The sequence below is a fragment of the Lutra lutra genome, chromosome 4 (genome assembly GCF_902655055.1).
Source record: "Lutra lutra chromosome 4, mLutLut1.2, whole genome shotgun sequence".
Taxonomy (NCBI): Eukaryota; Metazoa; Chordata; class Mammalia; order Carnivora; family Mustelidae; genus Lutra; species Lutra lutra.
Window position 1 is genome coordinate 86,281,540 of NC_062281.1, and position 27,809 is coordinate 86,309,348.

Here is a 27,809-nt window from a genome sequence, read left to right on the forward strand (position 1 = left end):
TCCTTGCTGTTTTGATTATGTCATAAGGACTACATTTAACTGGGATTGAGTCCCCCATCAGACTCCCTGCTCAGTGGGGAGCTTGCTTCTCCTTCTCTGACTCCTTCCCACTTATGCTCTCTGTCTCAAATAAGTAGGTAAAAACTTCAAAAAAGGAAGAACCACTGAGATATCAACTCACACCTGTCAGAATGGCTAAAATCAAAAATATAAGAAACAACAAGTCTGGGCAATGCTGTGGAGGAAAGGGAACCCTCTTGCCAAATTGGGGGGGAACACAAACTGGTGTAGCCATTGTGGAAAATGGTATGGAGGTTCCTCAAAAAGGTAAAAACAGAACTACCCTACCATCCAATAATCCTACTACTGGGTATTGACTCCCAGAAATACATAAACACTAATTAGCAGGAAGACATTCATAACCAAATTATGGAAAGAGCCCAGATGTCCATTCACGGATGACTGGTGAAGACAATGTGGTATATTTCTACCACAGAATATTATTAAGCCATAGAAAAGAATAACGTCTTGCCATTTGAAATGAGACAGATGGATCTAGAGCGTATTATACTAAATGAATTAAGTGAGTTAGAGATAGATAAATACCATATAATTTCACTCTTATGTGAAGCATAAGAAACAAAATATATAAGCAAAGCAAAAGAAAAGGGAGAGAGACAAACCAAAAACAGACTCTTAACTATATTGAACAAAGTGGTGGTAGTCAGAAGGGAGGGAGGCCACGGAATGGGTGAAGGTGATGGGGGTTACAAAGTGCACTTGTCTGAATGAGCACTGGGCAATGTAAGGAAATGTTCAATTACCACATTATACCCCTGAAACTCATGTTAACACTGTAAGATAACTGAAGTTCAAGTTTCAAAGATGTAAAACAACTTTTAAAAGATGGAGCACTGCTTGATAGATTCCTTTGACTTGACCTCATGCCATTCATCTGAGGTTGTATTCCTCTAACCAAACACAGGAAGTTCAAGGTCATGGCTCAGTGATGGATGATACCCACTGTGGATGTGTGAAGTGGTGTTAAATGACATAGAATCTGAGGTTAAGAATAGATAAATAGGCAGACAGGGGAAAGTGATGCCCTGAAGCATATCCTCACTTTCTCAGCACAGGATTCCCTCCTAGATCTGATGAGCCAAAGACTTTAGAGGCTCCGGTAGCACCAACAAAAGAAACTGTCAACTTTTAGTGTTTGTGGGTACTGCTCCTGGGCTCCCCAAAGAAGCAATGCTTTCACATTTACCAAAAGTGTAAAGGAGTCTACGGAGACTCAAAGAAGGGGCTCTCTCTCTACACCGAGCACACAATGTACATCTGCTTAATAAAAGAAAATAGCCCAAAAGGAGCATTCAGGAAAAGAGAAGGAAAAGGAAGACACCTCCCTGGTTCCCATGATATTAAGTCATTCAACCCCGAATATAGTAGAAGCTTAACATCTGGAACTGCAGTGTCTTTCTACAATGTCTTTTGTTTAACAATTTGCAACATTTTATATAAAAAAGGGATATAACCCGACACCAAAAGTCCCTTTGTTAGAACACTCTCTTCTTTGTGAAGACTGCCTATCCCACACAGCTGTCCTAATCTAGGCTAGAGTAAAACGGTCTTTTTTTTTTTTTTTTTAACGAAATTCTAAAGGGTTGTTTGTTGTGTATCGACGGCGTCAATCTCTTCAGTTTAGTGGCTGGACTTAGGCCTGAGTTGAAGGTGCATGGGTGTGTCCAGGTGTCACTGAAAGTTCAAAGTAGAGGACAGTCTGAGGGTTTTGAAGGGGTGAGGGGTGGGAGGTTGCGGGAACCAGGTAGTGAGTATTGGAGAGGGCACAGATTGCATGGAGCACTGGGTGTGGTGCAAAAAACAATGAATATTGTTACACTGGAAAAAAAAAAGAAGTGGAGGACAGAGGACCAGAGCAACCACTTCTGAAAGCTTATCTTCACCCTACCCCATGCCAGTCTCCATGCACACTGCATAATGATATTATTCCGTGAGATTCAGCAAGGATTTTTGTTTTCTCATTTCAAGTTTTTACTTAAAACCAGTTAGTTAAAATAGAGTATAATATTAGCTTCAGGAATAGAATTTAGTGATTCATCACTTCCACACAACACCCAATGCTCATCCCAACAAGTGCCCTCCTTGATGCCCATCATCCATTTATCCATCCCCTTGCCTACCTCCCCTCCAGTAACCATCAGTTTATTCTCTAAAGTTAAGAGTCTGGTATATGGCTGGCCTTTCTCTTTTCTTCCTCCCCATGCTCATCTGTTTTGTTTCTTTAATTCCTTATGTGAGTGAAATCCTATGGTATTTGTCTTTCTCTGAATGACTTATTATCTCAGCATCATACACTCTAGCTCCACCCACAACATTGCTACAATGAATACATGAATTCAGTAATGTTGCAGGATGTAAAGTCAATGTACAGAAATTGGCTGCATTTCTATACACCAATAATGAAGCAGCAGAAAGAGAAATGGAGGAATGGATCCCATGCACAATTGTACCAAAGGCCATAAGACACCTAGAATATAATTAATCAAAGAAGTAAAACATCTCTACTCTGAAGACTACAGAACACTTATGAAAGAAACTGAGCAGGACAAAAAGAAATGGAAAAACATCCCACGCTCATGGACTGGAAAAACAACTATTGTGAAAACATCTATAGGACCCAAAATAATCTACACGTTTAATGCAATCCCTATTAAAATACCACCAGCATTTTTCACAGACCTAGACCAACAATCTTTTTTTTTCTTTTCAGTGTTCCAGAACTCATTGTCTATGCACCACACCCAGTGCTCAATAGAACAAACAGTCTTAATATTTTGATGGAACCACAAAAACCCTGAACAGCCAAAGCCATCCTGAAAAAGAAATGCAAAGCTGGAGGCTTCAGATTCCACACTTAAAGCTACAATACAAAGCGTCAGTCATCAAGACAGTAGGGTACTGGCACAAAAACAAACACATACATCAATGGAACAGAATAGAGACCCCAGGAATGGACCCACAACTACCTGGCCAGCTAATCTTTGGCCAAGCAGGAAAGACTATCCAATGGAAAAAAGAGTCTCTTCAATAAATGCTGTTGGGAAACCTGGACAGCTACATGCAAAAGAATGAAACTGGACCACTTCCATATATACAAAACTGGACCACTTCCACATATACAAAAATAAATTCAAAATGGATGAAAGACCTAAACCTTAGATAGGAAGCCATCAAGATCCCAGAGGAGAACACCTTGGCCATAGCTTCTTCTTACTAGATGAGTCTCTGGAGGCCAGGAAGAAATAGCTTTAAAGAAGCTATTTTCTCGTGTTGGTAGTACCTGACTTTCTCTGGAAGGAAAATCTGTCAAATCTCTTTCCCTGAAAAGTGATGAAAATGAAGGCTCACAGAAGTTACATGACTTACTTGAAGTCACACAGGTATGAGTGCTTTGTGGCACTAGTAAAAGCTCCTTTAAGAGGGGCATCTGCGTGGCTTAGTAAGTTGAGCATCCAACTCTTGAATTTGGCTCTAGTCAGGATCTCAGGGTCTCAAGTCTCAAGATCTCAAGATCTCAAGTCTCATGACCCTTTGGCGTCTGTGCTAGGCGTGGATCCTGCTTTAGGTTTTCTCTCTCCCTTTCCCTCTGCCCCTTCACTCTTCTCCCCCCAACTCCCACCTGTATGCTCATTCTTGCTCTCTCTCAAAAAGAAAAAAATTATCATAACAATAATAGTTCAGTGAGAGATATTGTGCTAAGCATTTTGCTAATCACTGTATGTATGTTATAGCATTTTTCTCATCATAATCACTTGAGGTCATATCATCCATAAAAAAAGAGTAGGAAAACTGAGGAGAAACATTAAAATCATTTATGTCACCATATTAAAATTTGACAAGATTAGAAGAAACAGTAGAAGTGCAAGTAAGTTATTGCTTTCTCTTTGGGAATAGTAAGAGAAACATGTTTTGTCTTTATCAGGCATTCATCCCATTTAATCCACTTCTATGTGACCTAGCTTTGCTAGAAGAGCCCCTTCTCATTCTACTAAATCATTTCTAGTGATGGCTGGGCTCTTCCAAAGGCTCCCTGAAAAGGTTTTTGGTGTCAGGACATGAGATGGTCTGGAGGCAAGAACGACCCATCTGTCCTGTTAACTTCTTCCCTACCTCACAGAAGTTGGCATGACCTCAAATGACAGAAAGGGGTAAATTCTCTTTAATTGGGGTGTCTAACCTCTCATGACTGTGAGACTACTCTCATGACTACTCTCATGACTACTGGGCTGAACTATCCTGAACTTTCTGGCTTCTTCTATTTTTTTTTTTCATTGAATATCCAAATGTTCTCTCTTTCTTTTTTTCAATTTAATTTTTCAATTCTTTTTTTAAATTTAAATTCAATGAGTTAACATATAATGTATTATTTGATTCAGGGGTACAGGTCTCTGATTCATCAGTCTTATATAATACTCAGTGCTCATTACAACACATAGCCTCCCTGATGTCTATCACCCTCTTACCCCATCCCCTACCCACTTCCATCCAGCAATCCTCACTTGGTTTCTTATGACAAAGAGTCTCTTATGGCTTGTTTCCCTCTCTGGAATCATTTTCATTATTTTTTTCCTCTCTCCCCTTATGATCCTCTGTTTTGTTTATTAAATTCCACATATCAGTGAGATCATATGATAATGATCATTCTCTGACTGACTTATATCTCTTAGCATCTGCATTATTGCAAATGGCATGTTTCCATTTTTAATGGCTGTGTAATATTCCATCATATATATATGATGAAGTGATGAATATATATATATAATATCACATCTTCTTTATCTATTCATCTGTCAATGGACATCTGGGCTCTTTCCGTAGTTTGCCTGTTTTGGAAGTTGCATCTACAAACATTGGTGTTCAAGTATCCCTTTGGATCACTACATTTGCATCTTTCGGGTAAATACCCAGAAGTGCAATTGCTGGGTCATTTGGTAGCCCTATTTTCAACTTTTGTTCCATATTGTTTTCCAGAGTACAGCACCAGCTTGCATTCCCACTAACAGTGTAAGAGGGTTCCCCTTTCTCCACCTCCTTGCCAACACCTGTCATTTCCTGACTTGTTAATTTTAACCTTTAATGCTGGTGCGAGATGGTATCTCATTGAGGATTTGGTTTATATTTTCCTGATGCCGAGTGATGTTGAGCATCTTTTCATGTGTCCGTTGGCTATTCTTCTTTAGAGAAATGTCTGTTCGTGTCTTCTGCCCATTTCTTGATTAGATTATTTGTTCTTTGGGTGTTCAATTTAATAAGTTCTTTATGGCTTCTGGATTTGCAAGTATCTTCTCTCATTCTGTCAGTTTTCTTTGGATTTTGTTGGAACTTCCTGGTTCCTTATTAGGTGGCTTGAGATTATCTGTAAAATTGGAAGTTTCCAACAATAGCAATATGACAGGGAGGATTCATTTTTGTAAGGCAAGAAACCAAGACAATCAGGCCCAGCAATGAGCAAAAACATTACTTTCAAAGAAATGTTGGATGAGAAATTCGGGCTCTGACAGTTTTCAAGGTGGACTGTCAGGTGCCTGAGGCATATGTCTCCAAAGGCTTGTGTCTCTGCAGGCAACTGGAGGAAGTTAAAATGGGGTCAGGTGGGCCAGGTCTCCTTCCATTTGAGAGTCCTCCACCTTTTCTCCTCTGTTGAAGAGACTGGGTTGAAAATATCCTTGTTCTGCTATTCCTACTTTGCTGTTTTAGATGAAAGTTATACGACTCAGTGTTTCCTACTCCTAAATTGATTGTTATGTCAGAACTGTCTGGAAGAGTTAGTAAAAATGCAACCTTTTAGATCTGGTTTCTAGCAATTTTGATTCAGCTGGCTTATGTGGGCTCTGGAATCTATATATGAAAGTCAGGGATTTAGTCAGTTTGGAAACTCCCTGAGATCAGGGATGTCCCTTACAGTTCTTGAGACTGATGATTTCATATATATTAGGACTTTTAGTCTTCACAATCTACTTGTTAATGGAAGCTTCCCCTTTTCCTGGTTTGCAGATGAAGAAACTAAGGCACAGAGAGGACCCAATTCCGCTGTTACTGGCCCAAGGACCCCTTGCTAGGGCAGCTGGTGCCAGGTCTTGGGGAGAGTCCCCTTCTATACCAAACCCCATGCCCACATTTTTCAATTCACTCTTATAGCTTTCCATACAGGTGCTTCCTTTATCTAGACCTCATTTCTGCCCCAACCCTCCAGGATTAAATTTTTTTCATTTAAAAAATTTCTTCCTAACATGCTAAGAGCATCTTGTTGTGAACACTGGCTATTGATGTGAGACACAGTGCTTAATAAAAATATTTTGGGGCACCCGAGTGGCTCAGTCTTTTGGGCATCTACCTTCAGCTCAGATCATGATCCCAGGGTCCTGGGATTGAGTCACATATCGGGATCCCTGCTCAGCGGGAAGAATGCTTCTCCCACTGCCTGCCTCTCTCCCTGCCTGTGCTTGCTCTCTCGCTCTCTCTCTCTGACAAATAAATAAAATCTTTAAAAAAACCCTTTTGCTTTCATATCTCCAATCAACATGGATATATGGTGCAAAGTGGGTTTTAATATTAACTTATTTTTAAGTAGATGCTCATTCATTCCAGTTACTTTTAGGGAAAGTCTTTTGTTATTCTGGTGAAGTGTACCAGTGACCTTATTTTAAAAATCAAATAATTGATGGGTGCCTGGGTGGCTCAAAAGGTAGAGCAAGCAACATTTGATCTCAGAGTTGTGTGTTTGAGCCCCATGTTGGATGTAGATTAAAAATAATTTAAAAAAAGTTTAAAAATTGTATATGTGTATGGGGACATTTTTTACTTTACTCTCTTGTATTTTTGTATCTTGTATATTTACACTGTGTTTTCTTACACCCTAATGTAGTGCTTTAATTATCATAGCTATATGATGAGCTTTGAAATTTAGTACATTTCTCTAATTTAAGTCTTCAAGGTCGTCTTGCTATTCTAAGTACCTTGATTTCCATATACATTTTAGAATTAACTTGTAAATTTGCCCCCAAAGTGTCTTCTCCCATGTGAGTCAGAATAAAACTGATCTGATATTCCAACAATGCAGAGTCTTCTAATCTATGGATGAGATAGATGTTGTTCTATTTATTTAGATTGCCTTTAATTTAAACCAGCAATAGTTTCCAGGGGGCTTTGTTATAGTGTTCTTATGCACTTAATGATGGAGGAAATGAATCTCTGTTCTGTTTATTGAATTTCATTTCCTTTTTAAAAAATGTTATTTTCTAAGTGCTCATGGGTAGTATGGAGAAATAGGGTAGATTATTCCATGAATGTTACAGAGGTATAATTTAGGTACAGTAGACTGATCACTTTAAAGTGTAAAATTAAGAGTATATTTTCAGGGATCATTTCTATAGCTTGTTACTAGAGAAGTTCCTCTGAACGTGTAAAGTACTCAAAACCATGAGGAGGAGACCCAGTGTTCTCTTTTGAGCATGAAACTGGCTTTAGCCATTGTTTCCACAACCGCCAACTGCCATCAGTGACTGTTCTCCTCCTCCTTTGGAAGAGTAAGAGAGAGAGACATGGTCTGAGTGCTTTCCCAACAAAATAAAAATTAAAAAAGATAAGCAGTACAATGAAATGCATTGTCATAGATGTACATTTCATTTTTCTTGCTAAGTAGTATTCCTCTATATGGATATATCCTGTCTGTACATTCACCTACTGATGGAGATCTATGTAGTTTCCAGGGTGTAGCCATTGTGAAGAAAGCTGTGATGAATACTCATGTGGAAGGTGTTGTGTGGACATACTGTCTGAACACCTAGGAGAGGAATGGCTGTTCACTGATTGGTACATGTTTACCTGTGGCTCAGCTTTTCTCAGGGGTTGGACCATTTTTCATTCCCAAAAGTTTAAGAAAAGTCCAGTTCCTTTACATCCATACCACATATGTTTTCAGTCTTTGTAATTTTAGGCACAGGGATGGAGGTGTAATGGTGACTCACTGCAGTATTAATTGATCTTCCTGATGCCTGAGCATGCTGTCCAAAACTGGCCTCTGTGCTTCAGAGCCAAAATATAAGACGAAGACAGAGTTTGCAATAATGAGGAACAATAGCTTTCCAGAGCAAAGGAAGATACAGCAGGCTAAGGTCCTCAAAAACTGGAAGCCCCTGCCCCCAGAAGAAGGGATGGGGAGGGCGGTTATGTGGAAATACAGAATCTAGCCAGCTTCCACCAAAGTTGTGTGTCAGTTTCTGGCCTCCTTCATCATGTCTCTAGGGTGGACCAAGTTTCTGAAACAGAAGGCTAAGAAGGAAGGAGGGGAGATTGGCAGAAGAGAAGAAAAGGTTACTTAGCTTAAAACTGAGCCTCCTGGAGATATTATTGAAGCCATTTTATTTTTGTTCAACTCTATTCTTTAAGTGGTTTCAGGTGGAGCATCTTACAAGTGCTTCTGGCCATTTAGATATCTTCTTTTGTGAAGTATTTCTTCTTCAAGTCTTTCCACCAATTCTCTTATTGCATTGTCTTATCAGACACAAAACGTGTCAGAACATTACACTGAAAACTACGAGCATTACTTTGAGAAATTAAAGAACTAAATACATGGAAAGATAAAATATGTTGTTAATTGGAGGACTCATTATGATTTAGATGTCAATTCTTCCCACAATGATCAACAGATCTCGCACAATGCCGATCAACATTCCAGCAGATATTTTAGTAAGCATTTATAAGCTGATCCAAACATGTAATGGAAATGCAAATGCTCTTGAAGTATCAAAACAATGTTAAAAGATGAAGTGGCAATGCCTATTCCAGGATTACTATAGAAATATGTTATGCAAATTAACTTTCTATTTAACTTCAGTTGTAAGAGGTTCTGCGCATTCTCAGTGCAAGTTGGAAGTTGCCTTACTCCCTTTTTACTTTAGTTACTTGATCTAAAATCTGGCCATTATTTACATTTTTTAAAAGACTTTAATTATATATTTGTCAAGGAGAGATACAGCGAGAGAGGGAACACAAGTAGGGGGAGTGGGCCAGGGAGAGGCAGACTCCTCATTGAGCAGGGAGACCGAAATGGGGCTCCATCCAAGGACCCTGGGATCAAGACCTGAACCAAAGGCAGAGGCTCAATGACTGAACCACCCCGGAACCACTATTTACATTATTTTTATATGGAAAGAGAATACTGAAGTCTGGAAAGCATTTAAGTTCTCAAAGAGAAAAGCAGAACATCGTTGATCATTATGGCAAGGATGCCCCTATTAGACTTTGTGAACTTGCCTCGACTTCTCCAGCTGGCCAAGTCAGAGAGGGGAGCTACTGATACCAGCAGTTTCCTCTGGAGACCTTGGAAGTATTGAGTGCTTTGTGCCAACGTGGAACCCAGGTGTGGGCAGTGTCCCAAGAAGCTGAAATCTGGTTGCAGTCCAGGTTCCCTGGGCCAAGATAGGTCAAAAACACCATGAGAGAAAAGGACAACCACTGATGTCATCCCCAGGCAGTACGGGCCACTTCTTGCCAGGAACTCACCACATCCACACTTCTCATGACTTCTGGTTACTAGACTGAAAACCCTATGAGAGTTGGGATAACACTGTATTTACCGCTGTATTCATGACTCCAAGGACCAAGACAAGTACAGAGGAAGCTCTCAGAGACATTCCTTCCCTTATCCAATAGAAGTGGTGGAAAAGCTCCAATCTCAACTTCAGTCCTGGACAGAATGTCCTGCAGGAATGCTCTCTGCTTTCTCCCAGGAGGCAACAAATCCCTTTCCTTAAAGAGGAGACTGCAGGACACTCTTGATGTTCCATGACATTCCTTTGTGGTGCGCTCTGATGAAGAGGGGACTGTCCTCTTGGATTCTTCTCAATGGGTCACCTCTCATTAGGATTTGATGTACTTGGCCTAGCCCCTATGCCCTTTTGCTGAGCAGGGAGTCCCCTTGCCCCACCTCAGCACCAAGGGACTTGATCTTAACACCGACTAAGGAAAATGAAACACTGAACATACACACAAGATATATTGTGCATAAAGCCTTTTACAATTGTAAATTTGGAAGAATTTTATTAGTATCACTGCCTCAGAAGCACGAGTCCCCTACTGTGGTCATTTCTGACCTTATAACAATACTCTGCAGTAAGAATGGACCTCTCCAAATCTTATCCAAACATCACTGATCCCCCAAGTCCACACTTACTTGGAAGACATCCACCATAAAAGCAGCCCCAAGGTTGAAGCTAGCAGTCTGGGGCCCAGCCTCATGGTCACATCCTCCTCCTCTGGGAACTGGTGCTTCCCTGAAGTACAAATGAATCCTGATCCGTCCTGTGAGGCTCCGTGGCAGGGTCCCAGGTTCACTGTGGACTACGTTACTCTCCTAGTCCTCCCTGCTCAGCTCAGGCTGCTCCTTGCAGCCTTTGATGCTGCTGCATGCATTCCTCAGTTTCCCCTGATTTTTCTGGACTCAGCTTGTGTTTATTCTTCACTCCTCTAGCAACCACCTGCTCCACTATTGCCTTGTTCTTCTTTGTGTTATTCTCATCTTCCAAACTTGCTGATATCTTGTCTTCCATCTCCTCTCTCCATTCTCTGTTTTCAGTGTGGACTCAGCTCAGGCTCCTGCGGGAGACACACAGAGAAGGGACTAAGTCTGGTCTCAGCTGCAGTCCCTAGGGCTGTGTAACAGGCACCTCAGTCCCTCGTGCACTCACAGAAACTGAGCGGGATGGGACTTTGGAGAATTTGAATATCAACCATATCTTACACATGAGGAAACCGAGGCCCACAGGGATTAGGAGAATTTCCCCTACCAGCTGATAGCAGTCGAGCCCCTGCACAGGCCTTGGCTGCAACTTCCCTGTCCAGGCTCCTAAGACACCCTCCAGAAACCCACTTCTGAATATCAGGGGACACTGGTCCATCAATATTCCCACAGTTAAGACAAAAATGTCCAGAAGAACTTTTCCCTGGAATATACTTTTGTCACAATTCTACACTCCTACGGTTTATACTCAGTTGGTTTACAGATTGGGTGAACTCTAGTAAGTACACCCTCAAGATGGGAGAGCAGGAAGGCCTCAATGTGGCAACTGCATCAGGGTTAGGGGTGTCTCTTCTTTTCCTGTCTCATAGATTATGGGTCATAGCTAAGGTGGTCTCCAACTGAGGTTGTTTCCAATCATCTAAGGAATTCAACCTATTAGTCAGTAGGGGCAGTTTGGGCCCTAACAAAGTTCTTCTTGTACCTGTTATTCCATCTGCCCCCACTGGGGGATCGAAACCACCATGTAAATATCATGAAGCCATAGGTTATTGTAGGACCCAGACTGGAAAGGAGAGCACATGTTCTGCACCTGCTGTTCTTGATCTGATAGCCCAGGACGTGGGAAACCATGAAAGCACTGTGTACCACCATCTGGGCTTCCAGCTCACATTAACCTTCCTCCTCTATCAGTTTCACACCTGGGACAACCCATGCAGGAACAAGTCCTTTTGAGCCATTTTGAAATGAGAAATTGAGACACAGGAAATTCAAGACGCTTAGTCAAAGTCATACTTTCCCAGTCAGGTTTGCAGCAACAGCTATAAGATTAGAGCTCTCTCTTTTCTTCTTCTGTTTTAGGGATTTCTAGTGAGAATAAACAATGCCAGCCTCTGAAGCCCTCAACTGACACTCCCAGCCTGACTGTATTTTCTCATGTTTGAAATAAATAATCATGCATGCAGAATATCAACCTCAGACAAGACTGCTTTGAGATCTTGATAAAATGAGATAAAACAAGGCCACCTGACTATATTGTTCAGGACAGATGAAAAGAAGCTCACAGTGCAACCTACATCCCAAACATTGTCCTCTCTTCATAAGGAAATGACTATTATCTTCTTTATTACAGTCATAGAATTACAGTGCTAATAGTGTTAAGAGAACCAACCCCACCTCTTTCCATGCTCTCCCACATCAACTACCCGAAGTCCAAATCTTAGAAAAGTTGCTTACTGAGATCTTGGGGTGTGTTCCCTCTGTCCATAAGAAGTAAAAAAGCCAGAGTGGTTCATGAGAAATGTGTTCCTGGAAATTCGACATAAAGGAATGAACACCAGCTTTCCAGGAATGAACAGCTGTCAAAACCAGCACCAGAAATAAAGTTGATATTGTCTATGAGATGCCCAGACTCAGGAACTCCAGAACTTGTTTTAATCCTTAAACAGGAAGAAAAAAAAAAAAAAGACTCTACCAAATCCCTTTAGTAACTAACATGAACCCTGGTGTTCAGGCAGATTTTCCCACCTCTGGTTTTAACAGAGACTGTGCTCGATCTCAGGGTTGAGTTTGAGTCACACATTGGGAACAGAGATTACTTGAAAAATAAAATCTTAACAAAATGTTAAAAATATGGAGCGGCTTCGTGGCTGAGCTGGTTGTCTCCAACTTTTGGTTTCACTCAGGTCATGATCTCAGGGTCCCCACAGGGCAGTGAAGGGATCTCTTCAGATTCTCCTCTTTTCCTTGGCCTATTCCCACCACTTTCAGGCTTCCATTGGGGCTTGGTCTCACTCTCTGTCTCAAATAAATAAATAAATAAATAAATAAAATCTTCTAAAAATTAAAAAAGAATAAGAACAAAATGGTCACTGAGGATAAGTTGGGGAAGAAGCTAGCTAAGAGAGAATGTGCACCACAGGGTAGCTTAATAAGGCCTGGGATCAGTTACCACTGGTATTTCCAGCTGGGTTGGAAGCTCCAACCCTTCCAGTTATCAGAGGAGTGAGCTTTCTGATGACCCAACCAGAGGCAGCCACTGGTCCTCTCTGCGGTCTCTAGCATGAAGCTGCCACTCTGGACTCTCCCTCCTTGTCTAACTGCATCAGCTCCGCAGACAGTGAGCTCAAAAATCATGTCAGGGAAACGACAGCCATGTGGTATCATAGAATCAGGATCTTGAGTGGGCGGCAAGATGACAGGCTGTAGAAGGAAATGCTACATTTGTTTCAGGGATCAGTCAGTATCAAGAGGTCACCACCCCACCCTATTGAACTGTATGCTGCTCCCATTGCATTCTTCTGGATTCTGGGGCAAAGGCCGAGCTCTCAGAGTTCATGCCGCCTGTGACCGCCAAGGCATCCAGGACTTGTCGGGTTCTATGGGGTCTCCTTTCAGGCCCCTCCCTCCCTCCCTCTTCCCAAGACCCTGTGGGACGGTGGTCCCCATGCCTAAACCCCTGTTGAGCGGGACACTTGCATCACATCTCTTGTCCCCCTACAAACCCTCTTCCTCACACCTGGACTTACCACACACACCTTCTGGGTCTGTCTTTCTTCTCAGTTTGTTCTCCTACAATTTTGGCTCTGGTTTCCTGCATAGACCCTTTGTATTATTCAATGAGTCTTTTGGTTGTTGTTCTTATTCCTACTTCACAGGTTTCATTTTCAAGAGCTAATTTTCTAGGAGGTGCTCCCAGTGAGGCCTCAGAAGCCACAGGAGGCATTAATGGGGGAGGGGGGGTTGACATCACTTCCTGGCTGGTTGCTGGCTGGCCATTGGCCAGGAGAGTGAGATGGGCAAGGTAAGCTTTGGGCCTGGAGGGCTTGAAGAAGGGAGAAGGTAACAATGACTGGCCCCAACTAATGGGCGTGTCTGTTTTTTTTTTTCTTTAACAACTAGAAGTATTACTTTTATTATTATTTATTTTTAACTGTAGTAAAATTCATGTAATATAACATTTACCATTGCAACCATTTTCCCCAGATTTTTTAAGGTATAATGTGCACATAAAATTACATATATTTAAGGTATACAACCTGATGATTTAATGTACATACACATCATAAAATGATTACTGCAATCAAATTAATGAACACATCACATCACAGTCACCTGAATTTTTTTGGTAAGCAAGCTTAAGATCTATTCCCTTAGCAAATTTCAAGGGCACAATACAGTATTATAACTACAGTCTCATGCTATACATTAGATCTTCATAACTTATTCATCTTATAACTGAATGTTCTTACCCTTTGACCACTATCTCCCCATATGCCCCACCTCTCAGCCACCGGTAACCATCATCCACTATTTGTTTCTGTGGGTTCACTTCTTCATTTTTAAAAAGTCTATGTATAGATGATAGTACACAGTATTTGTCTTTCTCCTTCTGGCTTTTTCACTTAATATAATATCCTTCAGTTTCATCCATGTTGACACAGATAGCAGAATTTCCTTCTTTTTCATGACGAAATAATACATTTGCTTTATCATTTAAGTATAATGGATATACAATATTATATTAGTTTCAGGTGTACAACACATTAATTTGACAATTATACACACTGCTCAGTATTACTCAACAAGTGTAATCACCATCTGTCACTATACCCTGTTATTACAATATCATTGAGTATATTCTTTATGCTGGGCTTTCCATGTCCATGACCCACATTTTCTTCACCCATGCAGCATTTAGGTTGTTTCAATGTCTTGGCTACTGTGAACAATGCTGAAACGAACATGGGGTGCAGATATCTCTTTGAGATCCTGTTCATTTCCTTTGAATATATGCACAAAGTGGGATTGCTGCATCACATGGTAGTTTTACTTTCATTCTTTTTGTAAAAAAAAAAAAACAGGCTGTATCAATTTATGTTTCTACCATTGTACAAGGGTTCCATTTCCCCCACAACCTTGCCAATGCTTGTTATATATATTTTTTCTTTTTATATTAGCAATTCTGTGACATAATAACATTTCATTGTGGATTTGATTTGAATTTCCATGATCCTTTGGAAAGATATCTATTCAGGTCCTTTATCCATTTTTTAATTTAAAAAAATTTTTTACAACATATAATGTATCATTAGCCCCAGGAGGGTGCTCGCTTCGGCAGCACATATACTAAAACATTAGCCCCAGGAGGTAAAGGTCCGTGACGCGTCATGTTTACACACTTCACAGCACTCACCATAGCACACACCCTACCAAATATCTATAACCCAACCACCCTCTCCCTACCCCCCTACCCCTGGCAACCCTCAGTTTGTCTTGTGAGTTTAAGAGTCTCCTATGATTTGTCTCCCTCCTGATGCCATCTTCTTTCATTTTTTCCTTTCCTACCCCACAAACCCCCCAAGTTGCCTCTCAAATTCCTCATATCAGAGATATCATATGGTAATTGTATTTCTCTGATTGACTTATTTCACTCAGCATAATACACTCTAGTTCCATCCATGTCATCGCAAACGGCAAGATTTCATTTCATTTGGTGGCTGCATCATTCATATATATATATATATATATATATATATATATATATATATATGACACCTCTTCTTTATCCATTCATCTGTTTGTTGATGGACATCTAGGTTTGTTCCGTAGTTTCGCTGTTGTGGACATTGCTGCTATAAACATTCGGGTGCACATGTCCCTTCGGATCACTACATTTTTATGTTTAGGGTAAATCCCCACTAGTGCGATTGCTTGGTCATAGGGTAGCTCCATTTTCAGCTTCTTGAGGAATCTCCATGCTATTTTCCAGAGTGGCTGCACCAGCTTGCATTCCCACCAGAAGTATAGGAGGGTTCCCATTTCTCCACAACCTCACCAGCATCTGTCATTTCCTGACTTGTAAATTTTAGCCTTTCTGACGGGCATGAGGTGTTATCACTTTCTGGCTTTGATTTGTATTTCCCTGATACAGAGTGTCGTGGAGCACTTTTTCACGTGTCTGTTAGCCATCTGGTTGTCTTCTTTGCAGAAATGTCTGTTCATGTCCTCTGCCCATTTCTTGATTGGATTATTTGTTCCTCGGGTGTTGATTTTGATAAGTTCTTGATGGATGTTGGGTACTAGCCCTTTATCTGATATGTTGTTTGCAAATATCTTCTCCCGAATACTGGGCCAGAACACATTTGTTTCCAAAGCCAGCCCCACTGAAGGGAAATCATAACACCGAAAAGGAACACAGTTTCTTCTCTCTTCCCCAAATTGTCTAGGGGGAGTTTTTAGGCACAGCTTATAAATCAGCAGGAATTCAAGTTTATTTCCTGACAAAGGGTACACTGGTTCTCCTGCATTGCTCTTTCTTGATTGCCGGATTTCTGACAGGGAGCTATGCATATTGTTAGAAGAAATAGCACGATCCTCTCTGGAACCCCCGGCCCCTCCACTTATGAGCATGCTTTCTTTTTACTGTCTCCCCATCCCCCCATTTCCCTTTATTACCTATTTGACCAACATCCTTCCCCAGTGATGCACCCAGCTCAGAGGGAGTGCTTAACCTGCAGGTGGGGCCAAGGACAAGTATACACATGCTTAGAAAGGGGCTGCATTCAGAGTCAGCCATGATGTGGCTACATGCAGTCATAAGCCAGCCTAGAGCACCATTAGGAAACAGTACCATCAAATTTAGTGGTGTGGGTTTTGTACACTTTTTTTGATATACACTTCTTTTTACACATATGTTTATTTATTGATTTTTCTAAACCACTTTCATGGGAAAAAATAAACCAGATACAAAACTACTTAGAACCTTCACTTAAATGATTATTCACAGACCTTTTAAGTTAATATTAAAAAAATTCTTCAAGGTTTAGGGAAACTATCTTTCTTTTATTCCATTCAAGAGTGCTTTCAAGGTAGTTTTTTTCCTTTCAAGAAAGCTTCAAAATAGCCTTATTACTTTTTGTAAGTCCTTAGTTTATGTAGCCCTTATATATCAGCCTCCATCTTTTAATTAATAAATTTTTAATTTTAGACATTAGTTTTATAATTGCAAAAATGGTACAGACACTTCCTCTATAGCCCTCACCCTATTTCACCACTATGAACAATTTATATTTGTATGTTAGCTTCACTGCAAATAATAAGCCAATATTCACATATACATACATATATATTTTTTCATTTTATTTTTTAAAATTTCTATTCAGTGTACCAGAATTCATTGTTTATGTACCACACCCAGTGTTCCATGCGACATGTGCCCTCCACGATACCCACCACCAGGCTCACCCAACCTGCCATTGCCCACACCTTCAAACCCTGAGATTGTTTTCCAGAGTCCATAGTCTCTCATGGTTCATCTCACCTTCCAATTTCCCCCAATACCCTTCTCCTCTCCATCTCCCCATATCCTCTGTGTTATTTCTTATGCTCCACAAATAAGTGAAAACATATGATAATTGACTCCCTCTGCTTACACTTATTTCTCTCAGCATAATCTCTTCCAGTCCTGCCCATGTTGATACGAAAGTTAGGCATTCCTACTTTCTGATGGAGGCATAATACTCCATAGTGTATATGGACTACATCTTCCTTATCCATTCGTCCCTTGAAGGGCATCTTGGTTCTTTCCACAGTTTGGCGACCGTGGCAGTGCTGCTATAAAAATTGGGGTACAGATGGCCCTTCTTTTTTACTACATCTGTATCTTTGGGGTAAATACCCAGTAGTGCAATTGCAGGGTCATAAGGAAGTTCTATTTTTAATTTCGTGAGGAATCTCCACACTGTTCTCCAAAGAGTCTGCACCAACTTGCATTCCCACCAACAGTGTAAGAGGGTTCCCCTTTCTCCACATCCCCTCCAACACGTTGTTTCCTGTCTTGCTAATTTTGGCCATTCTAAGTTGTGTAAGGTGGTATCTCAATGTGGCTTTAATTTGAATCTCCCTGATGGCTAGTGATGAACATTTTTTCATGTGTCTGATACCATTTGTATGTCTTCATTGGAGAAGTGTATGTTCATGTCTTCTGCCCATTTTTTGACATGATTATCTGTTTTCTGTGTGTTGAGTTTGAGAAGTTCTTTATAGATCCTGGATATCAACCTTTTATCTGTACTGTCATTTGCTAATATCTTCTCCCATTCCGTGGGCTGCCTCTTTGTTTTCTTGACTGTTTCCTTTGTTGTGCAGAAGCTTTTGATCTTGATGAAGTCCCAAATGTTCATCTCCAGTTCTGTTTCCTTTGCCTTTGGAGAAATATCTTGAAAGAAGTTGCTCTGGCTGATATTGAAGAGGTTACTGCCTAGGTTCTCCTCTAGGATTCTGATGGATTCCTGTCTCACGTTGAGGTCTTTTATCCATTTTGAGTTTATCTTTGTGTACGGTGTAAGAGAATGGTCAAGTTTCATTCTTCTATATAGCTGTCCAGTTTTCCCGGCAGCATTTATTGAAAAGACTGTCTTTTTTCCACTGTATATTTTTTCCTGTTTTGTCGAAGATTATTTGCCCATAGAGTTGAGGGTCCATATCTGGGCTCTCTACTCTGTTCCACTGGTCTATGTGTCTGTTTTTATGCAAGTACCATGCTGTCTTGGTGATCACTGCTTTATAGTAAATCATGAAATCAGGTAACATGATGCCCTCAGTTTTATTTTTGTTTTTCAACATTTCTTTAGCAATTCGGGGTCTCTTCTGATTCCATACAAGTTTTAGGATTGTTTGCTCTAGTTCTTTTCTTTGCCCGTGGAATTTTGATCAGGATGGCATTGAATGTATAGATTGCTCTAGGCAGTGTAGACATTTTTACAGTGTTTATTCTTCTGATCCATGAGCATGGAATGGTCTTCCATCTTTTTGTGTCTACTTTAGTTTGTTTCATGAGTGTTCTGTTGTTCCTCGAGTAAATATCTTTACCTCTTTGGTTAGGTTTATTTCCAGGTATCTTATAGTTCTTGTTGCTATAGTAAATGGAATTAATTCTCTAATTTCCCTTTCGGTATTTTCATTGTTAACGTATAAGAAAGCCACTGATTTCTGTACATTGACTTTGTATCCTGCCACGTTACTGAATTGCTGTTTGAGTTCTAGTAGTTTGGGGGTGGAGTCTTTTGGGTTTTCCATATAAACTATCATATCATCTGCGAAGAGAGAGAGTTTGACTTCTTCCTTGCCAATTTGAATACATTTTATTTCTCTTTGTTGTCTGATTGCTGTTGCTAGGACTTCTAATACTATGTTGAACAAGAGTGGTGAGAGTGGGCATCCTTGTCGTGTTCCTGATCTCAACGGAAAGGCAGTCAGCTTTTCCAATTGAGGATGCTATTTGCTGTGGGTTTTTCACAAATAGATCTTATGAAGTTGAGGAATGTTCCCTCTATCCCTATACTTTGAAGCATTTTAATCAGGCATGGATGCTGGACTTTGTCAAATGATTTTCTGCATCAGTTGAGAGGACTATGTGGTTCTTCTCTCTTCTTTATAGAAACAAAGACTTCGCAGGTATCACGATGGCAATAAAAACGTATCTATCAATAATCACTTTCAACATGAATGGCCTAAATTTGCCCATTAAATGGCATGGGGTTGCAGATTGGATAAAACGACAGGACCCCTCCATATGTTGTCTACAAGAGACCCATTTTTTTTTTTTTTTTTAATTTTTTTTTAATTTTTTTTTTTTAAGATTTTATTTATTTATTTGACAGAGAGAGATCACAAGTAGATGGGGAGGCAGGCAGAGAGAGGAGGAAGCAGGCTCCCCGCTGAGCAGAGAGCCTGATGCGGGACTCGATCCCAGGACCCTGAGATCATGACCTGAGCCGAAGGCAGCGGCTTAACCCACTGAGCCACCCAGGCGCCCAGCAAGAGACCCATTTTGAACCTAAGGATACATCCAGACTGAAAGTGAAGGGATGGAGAATCATCTTTCATGCCAATAGGCCTCAAAAAAAGGGTTGGGTAGCGATTCTCATATCAGATAAATTAGATTTTATTTTTTTTAAAGATTTTATTTATTTATTTGACAGGCAGAGATCACAAGTAGGTGGAGAGGCAGGCAGGGAGAGAGGAGGAAGCAGGCTCCCTGATGAGCAGAGAGCCCGATGCCGGGCTCGATCCCAGGACCTGGGATCATGACCCAAGCCTAAGGCAGAGGCTTTAACCCACTGAGCCACCCAGGCACCCCCAGATAAACTAGATTTAAACTAAAGACTGTAGTCAGAGATACAGAAGGACACTACATCATTCTTAAAGGGACTATCCATCAAAAATATCTAACAATTATAAATATTTATGCCCCCAATATGGGAGCAGCCAACTACATAAGAAAACTATTAATCAAGATAAAGAGTCATATTGATATGAATACATTAATAGTAGGAGATCTTAACACACCACTCTCAGTAATAGACAGATCATCCAAGCAGAAAATCAATGAAGAAACAAGAGCATTGAATGACACATTGGACCAGATGGACCTCATAGATATATACAGAACCTTCCACCCTAAAACAAAAGAATACTCATTCTTCTCGAGTGCACATGGAGCTTTCTCCAGAACAGACCACATACTGGGTCACAATTCAGGTCTCAACCGGTACCTAAAGATTCAGATTTTTCCCTGTGTATTCTCAGATCACAATGCTTTGAAACTGGAGCTCAACTACAATGAAAAGTTTGGAAGGATCTCAAACACCTGGAAGCTAAAGACCACCTTGCTTAAGAATGCATGGATCAACCAGGAAGTCAAAGAAGAACTTAAACAATTCATGGAAACCAAAGAGAATGAAGACACTTCAGTCCCAAACCTATGCGCCTGGCAGACTGCAAAGGTGGTCCTAAGGCGAAAATACATAGCCATTCCAAGCCTCCCTCAAAAAAATTGAAAAATCCAGAATACACCAGCTGTCTTAACACCTTAATGAACTGGAGAGTCAACAAAAAACTTATCCACCTCCAGTCACAAGAAGGGAAATAATCAGGATTAGAGCAGAGATCAAGGAGATAGAAGCTAGAGATACAGTAGAATGCATCAATGAAACTAGAAGCTTGCTTTTTGAAAGAATCAATAAGATCAATAAACCATTGGCTAAACTAATCCAAAAGAAAAGAGAGAAGGCCCGAATTCATAAAATTATGAATGAAAATGGAGAGATCACAACATCAAGTAAATAGAAACAATCATCAGAAATTATTATCAGCAGTTAAATGCCAATAAGTTAAGCAACCTAGATGAAATGGATGCATTCCTGGAAAAATATAAACTTCCAAAATTGAACCAGGAGGAGATTGACAATCTGAATAGACTGATATCTAGTAATGAGATTGAAGCAGTGATCAAAAACCTCCCAGAAAACAAGAACTCAGGACCTGAAGGATTCCCTGGGGAATTCTACCAAACGTTCAAAGAAGAGATAATACCTATTTTCCTGAAGCTGATTCAAAAAATTGAATCAGAAGGAAAACTTCCAGACTCTTTTTATGAAGCCAGCATTACCCTGATCCCTAAACCAGGCAAAGACCCCACCAAAAAGGAGAATTTCAGGCCAATATCCCTGATTAATATGGATGCTAAGATTCTCAATGAGATCCTAGCTAATAGGATCCAACAGCACACTAAAAGGATTATCCACCATGACCAGGTGTGATTTATTCCTGATGCAAGGATGGTTCAACATTCGGAAATCAATCAATGGGATAGTACACATATGTTTAGATTCAGTCCTGGCATCAGACAAATTGATAGAAAAACCCTGTGAAGTGGGAAAGATATTACGTTATTAAATTATACTGAGTTGTGTAATTGCAGGCTCCATTAAACCCTCCTACCCACCCGCATAGCCCACAAAACTTTTCGGTAGAGTTTCCACATGCCCTCAAATAGAGTCTAAGGATATAATAATTTGAACTGTTACCCCACTGTTCCACTTTTTTCCCCATCCTCTACTGAATGCCAGGTATTTCAACTGTCCATTCCTATTTTCAGAGAGACTGCAGTGAGGGCAGAGAGTAACGTGGTCATCCAGGGAATATTCTGTATCTTGGTCTACTTCTCTTCTTAGTGTGCCAACTTTTGTCAACCAGTGGACTTCTGAGCACACATGGGAAACCCAACAAGTACTAAAAGTATAGGGTCTCTGGGTTGATCTTGGGAAGTGTCAGCCAACATTTAGAATTCTCTCAGGGCTCAGAATGGCTCTTGACCTGCAAGGACCAAGATAATTCCCCTATCCTTTCCTGAGGGGAGGCACTCCAGATTCCTGATGCAGCACCTTACACTTTCCAAGGCAACACACACACACAGATGCACACACACCCTCCACTATTTTCTTGTTGGCAAAAATGTTTACAAGTTACATGCAGCTGACTTAGATTTAAGCAAGCGTGGGAGAAATATCTAGAGGGCAACAGTTGGAACAACAATGAGCTCCCCACCCAGAAGAGCTCTGAGGCCTCAGCCTGGGATGCTGGTGGCAGGGAGAGGCGTGCCTATGGAATGCTGTAAAGGAGCAAGAGGATGGTGGGGGGGGAGGATGTCGCCAAGAAGGAGTGCAGGGGGAAAGAGAGAGGGAAGTTGGGAAGGTGAGAGGGTGAGATTGCTCTGGCATCCTGCTGGGGGCAGCTCCAGAGACCTGAGCCCTCCTTGCAATGGCTTCCAGGGACACCATGGTCCTTCCAGTTGGAGTGGGTGTGCAAAGAGCAAGGGCTCCCTCTACTCTTCTATCCCTGTGTGTGCTGATCCAAGGCTCCAGGGTGAGGTGACCTCCCATCTGTCACTTCTCCTCACTGAGGGCAAAACCCAGGGGTGGCCGCATGCAGAAGGATAGAATTCTATCCTTGGCTAGAATATCTTTCAAATCTCAAGCGTGTAAATAGCGTGTAGGAAGGAAGAAATAAAACTATAGTTGACCTTGTATAACACAGGTTAGAACAGCACGTGTACACTTCCTGGTGCCCTTGTTATAAACAAAGTATACTACTCTATCTATATGCTCTCTTCCTTATGATTATCCTAATACCATTTGTTTCTCTAGCTTACTTTATTATATGTATACAGTGTAGAATACAAATAACTTGCAAAAGAGGCACCAGTCGACTATGTTTTCACTAAGGCTTCCAGTCCACAGCTACTATTAGTAGTTCAGTCTTGGGCAGTCAACCATTATACACAGATTTTTTTTACTTTGAGAGTCAGCACCCTTAACCTTGCATTCTTCAAGGGTCAACCCGCATCTCTATTTACAGAGGACATGCTCCTAAACATAGGAAAGTCTCACGTCATCCACACACAAAAATATTAGCGTCCATAAACTCATTCTGTAAGGTTGCGGGGACCATGTATACACACATCAGGTGTGCTTCCATGCACTAGCAATGATCGATCAGAGAAAGAGATCAAGAAAAGCAATTCCATTGACAGTGGCACCCAAAACAGTAGAATATGTAGGCATCAGTTCATTCAGGGAGAAGACCTGCTCACTGAATAATAGAAAACATAGCTATAGGAGATTACAGACCTAATGAGAAAGACAACTGTGCACATGTATGGTCCATTTACTGTAGTTCCTATGGCGATACTACTCACAGGGTCTACAGAGTCAACACAATTCTATCAGAATTTCTATTCTACATTTTCTCGTTGCTGTCAATCTCTTGCTGTACATTCCTTTCAGACATCATCACTTTCATATCTTAGATGGGGTCTGGTTTACATTTTTCATTTATCTATTTCACATTTTCAAGGGATGGTAAACACTTACACCAAATGTTCTCATGTCCTTTTCTGGTGGTTGTCCCATCTGCATCAGCTGTGGGTTCAGTTCAGATGACTGATCTGTCTCCCAGTTAGGGGTCATTTCTCCTGCGAGAGCTCCAGGCCTTGTTCCCTCTACTGCTTTCAAATGATTGCCCCCGAGTTTCAGACCTTGCTGTCCATGGAGACCCTGAACAGAACTGCACTGCATGTCACCCAAGGGCCCCTGCACAGCTCTGGCTAGGTGACTTTCTGCAACACTCTCCTCCTGGGGTCAGCATCCTGGGGTCTCACAGCTCTGTGTCCTTATCTGCAGGAGGTTCACTGGGCTCCTCCTCAGGTTCCCCTGCCCTGTGGCCTCACTTGGAAACTCTCTTGAGTCAGTTCCTTAGAGCAGCTGTAGGGCTCCACTCACCTGTGTGCTTCCCTGTCTAGGAAGGTTCTCTTCTTCCTCTGATGCCCAGAAACTTGGAAATCTGCATTTTTTGCATCTTGTGTGTCTTTGCAGTTGCTTTGTTGTTTCAGGCAGGAAAGTAAATCCAGTTGCCTGGGGGCCCTATTGGGGTGCCTCCTGTATTTTAAATCAAGCTGGGAAAGGTCATCTAGGTTCTGAATACAGACATGTACAGAATGCAGAGGCAGAGCCAGGGAGCAACCTTGCAGTAAGAAAACCCTTACAAGTTTGTATTTACAAAGCACTGAGCCAGACCAAAAGGCAGCTTTTGTTATGTATTTTTTTTTTCTTTTTAAGAGAAGCCTGTGCCCTTATGGCCCAACAGACTGCTTGAGAAGGATGAAGCCGGAGGACTGAGTGGCCCTAGGATGCCCATGCAGGGCTGCCCTGTTTTCCAGGTTGGAGGTGATGGAGACCTCGTCAGGGTAGTAGCTTGATTTCCACCTGGTTGAATGTCTAGCCATTTTGGGCAATCTCCCTGCTACCCACCATCTCTGGCAGGAGGATGGGGTCCGGCAGGGGTGCCTTAACCGCCTGGGGCTTGTCCATCGGGGAGTCTCCTTCCTGGCCTTGCCCAGGGGCTTCAGCACTGAGTGCCTCCTCCTCCATCAAGCTGGGTCAGTCTCCGCCGTTTGGGGGCACTGTGCGGTGGCAGTCCCTGCTCCGAGGCCCAGTCCCAGAACCCGTGGAGGTGCACCTGAGGGCTGAGGCAGAATCTGGGGAAGGTGAGCTTCTTCTGCTGCTCCACTGCTGCCATCTCATCAGCTTTTCTGAGACAGTTTTTCCTCAACACTGGGGGAGAGTGCAGGAGACCCCCACCCCTTGCATGGGGTCTGAGAAGATGCTGCCCTGAGGTCTGTGGTAAGAGCCCTCCTGTGTCAGTGGGCATGGCTCTTGAAAGCCCCTGAGCCTGCCCGCTCATTTCTCTTCTCTCCAGTGTCCTCCCCGGGAAGGATGAGCATGACCACAACGTGGCCTCATGAGAAGTGCGGGCTCTCTCACAGCCTTTCTAGGGTGTCTCATGGGTAACACTGAGCCCAGGGCTGACTTCTGATCCCTAGGGAAAGAGGCAGAGCCACGAGTTGTGTCAAAGCCCTGGACTGCAAAGCTGGTGCTAAAGGATGGGCAGGGATTCCTTGCTCCCATCCAGGCACTCCCCTGCTGGTCCCAAGAGACCCCAGAAAGGGCTCCACTCACACACATCTTTTACCTCACAGCTCTGAGGGTGCAAGGTCCCAACAAGGATCTCAGTGGACTAAAATCCAGATGTCCACAGGGCACCTTCTCTTCTGAAGGCTCTAGGAGAAGGTGGAAATTTGTCAAGGGAAACCACACTAAAATGCAGTCTGGAGGTTTTAGCAAGGGAGCTCCTCTGCCCTCCTTACCTCCTAGGTCACTGCAGCCCCAGAGGAGGGACTGTTCTGACCTTACAGGGACTTGACATTGCATAGGCATAGGCCTCTGCTAACCAGGCCAGAGTCAAGAATGCCAGCTTTGTTCCCTCAGGGAGACACCAGTGCTCTTCCAACTCACAGTTCACCATAATGGACTTTTAGAACAATCTTCCCAACTGACCTCTTTCAAAACTGTTCCTCCCATTTGTTCTCTGGTCTCGCCTATGGATTTGCCAATGCTGATTTTTCCCAGATCACCTTTCCCTTTTATTCTGACAAATCCCATTTTTGCTGGTAAAATATCTGGCAGTTTCTGTTTTTTTAAGTGAAGCAGACAGTGTGTCTCTGCCTGTTCCAGCTTTTAGAGGCGCCTCCTCTATGCTCAGCCCCAGGCCCAGCAGGCAGAGTCCTCCTCACATAGCATCCTTCTGACCTCCTTCTCTGCCTCTTCCAGTTTTAAGACCCTCTTGTCATTCCAGAGGTTGCCTGGAGAATCCCGGATCATCTCACCATCTCAAGGTTCTTAACATAAACACCTCTACAGGTCCCTCTTATTGTGCGATGGAACACGTGTACAGGTTCCTGGAATTAGCTTGGGTCCCTACAGCCCCCACCACACTATGAACTCAAGTGACAACTAAACTTGGACGCCCCTCTGCCCCCCAGTCTTTCTGAATTTCAACAATTCCATAAAAGAAAACCACTCCCTCAAGGCGCAATCAAGACGATGGCATATCAAGATCCTTGGGGTCCCTTCCATGATTATAGAATTCTGCAAGCACTTGTCTCTTGGGAGTATTTGTTTTGCTTTGTTTCCCAGACCTGGCTTTTTTTGGTCCACAGGCCGACTTTCATGCAGAAATCTCATTCTAGGGGAAAATGCCCCGCACTGGACTGAGGAAAGGCGGTGGCAGAGCAGGGCACCTGGAACCCTGCCTTGAACTCAGAGCAGAATCTATGGGAGCAGAGGGGATGGTTCCTTTGGCCCTGCCCTCAGCAGCAGGATCCTTGGGCACTCTCTTCCTTGCGGCCACGAGGGGGCACCCAGGCTCTACCCTAGGAGCCACCTGGTGAAGAAGCTGGTCCTGGTGGTGTTTTCAGGGCCTGGGATGTTGCTGGCAGGTGTCAGCCCAAGAGCTGGCCCAGAAGTTGATGACTTTGGCTTCCCCGCCCCCACCCCGGAGTGTCCAGTGCCGGGGGGTGCGTGGGGGACTGGCTAGGAGGCTAAGCTCCACAAGTGCAGCCAATGCACTTTGTGTCCTCAAAGCAGGTTCTAAGGAGAGGGAGGGAGAGAGAGAGAGAGAGAGAGATGGATCTGTGCTTCTGTCTTCTGGAAAGTCCTCTCTCATGTTCCTCTCAGTCTGGGACAGCCTTCCCTGTGCTGAGTGCTCTGCGTGCATGCATGTGTGTGTACATGTGTGCTTGAGTGTGTTTGCCCGTGATGTCATAGGCGGGGTGTGTCTGATGTCAAACAGGCGCTCTTAAGGGGCGGTTCTGGGCCAGAGAATTCCTGGGACAGAAGATATAGCAGTGCTCTTGCTTCCATTGTATTATCAAGACTCCTGTGGAAGTTGATGATGCTTGGGACAAGAGTGGGTGCCAAGGGTTTTGGGGGTTGGGTTGGCCAGTGAGCGTGTGTGTGCGGTGGATACCCGGTGAGGCTGGTCTTGAGTGGAGGAGGAGGGAGTCATATTTACTTAGCAGGGAAAATGCCACTATCAAGTAGGTGGTTTTCCCAGGATGAGGCTTGACCATTGCACTGCGGTCCTGCTGACTCTTGTGATTTCCCCAAATGTGGAACACTCAACTGCCTGACTTGTCATGGGGAGGACTGCCTTCATGCTCCTTCCCTGGTAGCCATTATTAAATGACAGAATGCTCTTTTCTTTGTATTCTCACATGTTTTCTCTGTTAAGATGCATTTTGGTCCTCCCAGTTACTTAATGAATGCATGGTTTTTAGCCTTTTAATTATATTGCTGGCTTGATGAAATAATGTAAAATTTCCTTGGTAATTTGACCTAGATTAGTTATACAACTGGATCAGAATAAACATACATTTCTCAACTGTCAAATGTCTTTTTAATTCTCTTCCAAATAAAATTTGGTCATGTTGATTAAAAAAAAAAGCAAAACAAAGAAATCAAGAACCACAGTAAAAATGTGTTCCTCACTTTCAGGTGATGTTCCCTTGCACTTGTAACATGAAGGACACTGTGAAGGACATTTCCCAACTACAACTGGTTTTTGCTAACACCCTCTTCCTGAGACCATGGGGTGTGTGCTTTCTGGTTGCAAAGAATAAAAATCCCAACTTGTTTCCTGGGAGGGATTTTCCTGATGATTTGGTTTCAGGGAACTGCAATCAGCTAAGGCTCTGCTAGGACAGCAGGAACCATTTTCACACGTGTGTGGTGTGGCAGATTTCCCAAAA

At 42.3% G+C, this 27,809-nt stretch overlaps 2 non-coding genes across 2 annotated transcripts; both read left to right on the plus strand.

Moving 5' to 3' along the window:
* The first annotated feature begins 7,423 nt into the window (after nt 1-7,423).
* On the plus strand, nt 7,424-7,636 carry LOC125099375 (small nucleolar RNA U3). Its single transcript, XR_007127138.1, has one exon. It is a non-coding gene; the product is annotated as a small nucleolar RNA U3 (small nucleolar RNA).
* A 19,429-nt stretch (nt 7,637-27,065) lies between these two features.
* LOC125099339 (U1 spliceosomal RNA) lies at nt 27,066-27,228 on the plus strand. Its single transcript, XR_007127116.1, has one exon. It is a non-coding gene; the product is annotated as a U1 spliceosomal RNA (small nuclear RNA).
* Nucleotides 27,229-27,809: the final 581 nt, after the last annotated feature.